Below are 3,704 nucleotides of genomic sequence, written 5' to 3' on the forward strand. Positions count from 1 at the left end.
CTTCATCGGTCACTTTGTCATTCGGCTGAAACACTAGCTAGGTTTCTTCATTCAGCATTCAGCTAGGTGCTTAGCAAATACTTCCGCCTTTTCTGTTCTCGCCCATGTTCCCGTTTCTGTTCTGATAGGAGGGTACTGTTGTTGGGGTCTATATAAGCCTTTAGTTGCCTTCCAAAGTGAGTGCTCACCATGTCCAGTAGAGGCCATCATATGCAAGTTAGTGTTAACTACAGAGTTGATTGATGCATTGATGATACTCTTGAGCTCTTTGCTTGCCTTATTATATCTATATTTGTCCAGCGGATGACGCGACTGATGCCAGACTCGCCTTAGACGGCGCTTTTCCAGGATTGTTGCACGAATATTCGATGGTTGGGTGGGAATGCGTGGAGTTGAATCCTGTTCCGGTGTGTTAGCCCAACCTGCTACTTGGATAAGGTTCGTGACATGTATACATGCTCCATCTATCTCATCGGAGTCCTTAAGGGGGATAGGTAGTTTTATATTTTGATTTATGTAGCTTCTAAAACCCCTCCCAATCAGTCCTATGGTTTACAAGTGATTCTGCCTTTTCATGAGTAATCACACTCGTATTCACTGTCAGAATTACTGGTGTATGATCTGAGGATCCATCCAAGCTCGATTCGATTTTCATATTCATATGAGCCACACCCTGACTCAAGAAGAAGTCCAGAAGGTCGGGCAGCTTTCTAGGGTCACTTGGCCAATATGTTGGTTCTCCAGTCGATAAAGACTTCAGATGGATGGTGTCGGCACAGCGCTTTAGTTCGCGTCCACGAGTGCTAGTACAGCGAGAGCCCCAAAAAGTGTGTTTGGCATTCCAATCACCGCCCGCGATGTATCTTAGACCAAGGGTCTGAAAATAGGCGGAGAACATTTCTGCTGTGATTTTGTGCCTTGGCGGACAGTATACAGAGGAAAGCGCAATGAAACCCATACGACCTTCAATTGTAACCGTGGTCGCTTGAATATGCGTGGTAGAAAACGGCTCCATGGCTGAGTGTTTAATGCTTTCTCGAATTACCAAAGCAGTTCCGGCGTGTGCTCCACCATCAGGATGGGGGGTGTGGTAGATGTTGTAGCCTTTGATACGAGGACTACTCCTTATGGTGACATGGGCCTCTGATATTAGCACTACGTCTAGTTGGTTTGTTTTCATGAATGACTCTAACTCGTTAACATTAGGAGCTAACCCGTTGATGTTCCAGGTTGCGACTCTTAGGGATGCCATCTATGGAGCCAGTTTGGTTATGACTGTAGTCAACAGTCCCACGAGGGTACTGATTTGTTGTAATAATAAATCTATCTTTTCATTTTGTTTTATTAGTAGCTGTTGTAAAGTAGTGTTGTCGCTCATGTCAATAACTTCATCAGTTGGAAGAGGATTTCTGTAACGACCAGCTGTTACATCTGAGTATGTCACTTGTGTTTTATACTGATAACCTCGTGGTGTTGGTTTGTGAACTTCTGGGACACTCGTTATGGACTGCGTATTAGATTTACCATCGGAAACTCTGGTAGAAATCTTTTTGGAGTTTGTTTTCCTTTCAAGTATTTCTTTGTGTACTTGACAGCCTTTGTAGTTTGCGGGATGATCGCAGGAGCAGAGAGCACATTTGGCAGGAGAGTTTCTATCTTTTTTGAGACATTCAGCAGTTTTGTGTCCCTCACCACATTTTACACATCTATAAGGCCTCATGCAGTTATTTTTGGAATGACCATACTGCTGGCAACGTTGACATTGAACAATTGTTTTAGTTTTATGAGGGTCTTCGATATAAACACGCTGATGATAGATGTATTGAATATCTTTAACTAACTTGTTGTTACTGGAAGGTTCCAGATTTACGAAAAATGTTGAAGTTGGTTTCTTATCTGGACCATAGCGACAATTAATAATTTCACCTTTAACCTTATTACCGTGATTCTCAATTGCTTGGATAATAGCATCATGAGGCGTTGTGTGGTCAAGGTTCTTTATGACTATACGATAACATTTGTTGTCCTTTGGAGTAAATGTATGACCAATTAAGCGTTTCTGGCGAATGAGATGAACCACTTTTTTGTAGTTTTCTGACGTGTTCATCATTATGCGCAGCAAATTTTTGTTGACAATTTTAAACTTAAAATCAGTTGGATTCACTGCTGTTTTTATAAGTTTAGTCAGTTCGTTTAGATCTTCTATGCCATACAAAACAATCGGAGGAGGTTTGTTTGGCGGTTCTTCTGGGTCTCAGTCTCTGCTGAATCCACGGGTAGGCTGGTAAACCTGTTAACCAACTTTGTGTGAGAGTGCGGTGGTGACTGTTCACGTATCTTGCGTTTTTTTGACATCGGTATTCGCTACCATGGAGGTGGTTCCATTCTAGATGTACTTGGGGCGGCTGTTGTATCGTCTTTGGACATTGTCGCCGTATTGTTCGCAGTACTTGAGTTTGTTCCGTTTGATGGAACTTCACAGAAAGAAATGGATCTCTGTCTGGTAAAGAGTCCTGGATGAAAGACTTGTTGTGTTAGGGCTTTTTTGGGGTTTTTATTTAAAACACTCATTTCTGTTTCCATCAACTTTTCGCCAGTAGCATTTTTGTTACCGGAAGCCTGGACAGCCACTTCCGGTAAGTGACTTTTTTCGGGAGTTCTGAGTATTTTGTGGCGGCCACACTAATTGTCTATGGTTAGAATCATTACTATTCAAATGAGGGTAGCAAAATATTTCAACAGTGTGTTAAATGTCACAGCCGATAAATTTTTCACTATTTTCATACGAAATCCATTGATTTTAGCGAAGATAACACTATTACACAGTTTTTGAAGGTTTGTCTACAATTTACACTTGTTTTAAGATCTCACTATCACTGATTTAGCACAAAATTGAATTTTACTTCAAGAGCACTTTTGCTTCTTATGGCAGTTGACAGACCCCTCTCTAAAAAAAGATGAAAGTATGAGTATTTTCAAAATCGAGTAATTTATACTGGCATACGTTTATTTCTGCGAATTGAGTTTATAGAGGCACAATGAAAACAACCAAAATTCTTTGATTCACTTTTATTTTTTACTGTTAGTTGCATTTGTTTTCTTAACAGCAGAACATAATATGGATAATAGAAATCAGCTTATTTAATATAGGTGTTAAGTAAAGTGATAGTCACTTCAACGTCCTCATATCTTATTACTTAGCCAAGCTAATTTATAACAGACACATACATTTGCTTAATTCCTAATAAGTATTCAATATATGTATATATATTTATGCATAATAATATATACCACTGGAGAATTATAATAAAATTAAATTAAGTTAAATGCCACCGCAGTTGCTTTGCAGAAAATAATGTACACAATGTGAGTTACAATTAATATTAAGCAACGAGTTTTTACCGTACGTTAAGTACCTTATAAAATAAAGGAAAAATAATGGCAGTGGTAAAATAAAATTAAAGGCAGGTTGTGACAGTTTTGGCACATATGTGGTATTTGTTAGAACTTAAGTAAATAACAAATAAAGTCAAGCGGTACACTTCAAAAGGAAACAAGCCTGCACTTGTGTAGAAATAAAATCTAAGAATTCATAAAAAAATTAGTAAACTTCCCTAACTACAATAATTACGATTTATTTAAATCTTATGGCACCAACAACTTGCTCACCTGAGCCAATATAGTATACACGAAACATTGAACTT

Source organism: Hyposmocoma kahamanoa, unplaced genomic scaffold (assembly GCF_003589595.1).
Source record: "Hyposmocoma kahamanoa isolate Upper Pololo Valley unplaced genomic scaffold, ASM358959v1 100021, whole genome shotgun sequence".
NCBI lineage: Eukaryota > Metazoa > Arthropoda > Insecta > Lepidoptera > Cosmopterigidae > Hyposmocoma > Hyposmocoma kahamanoa.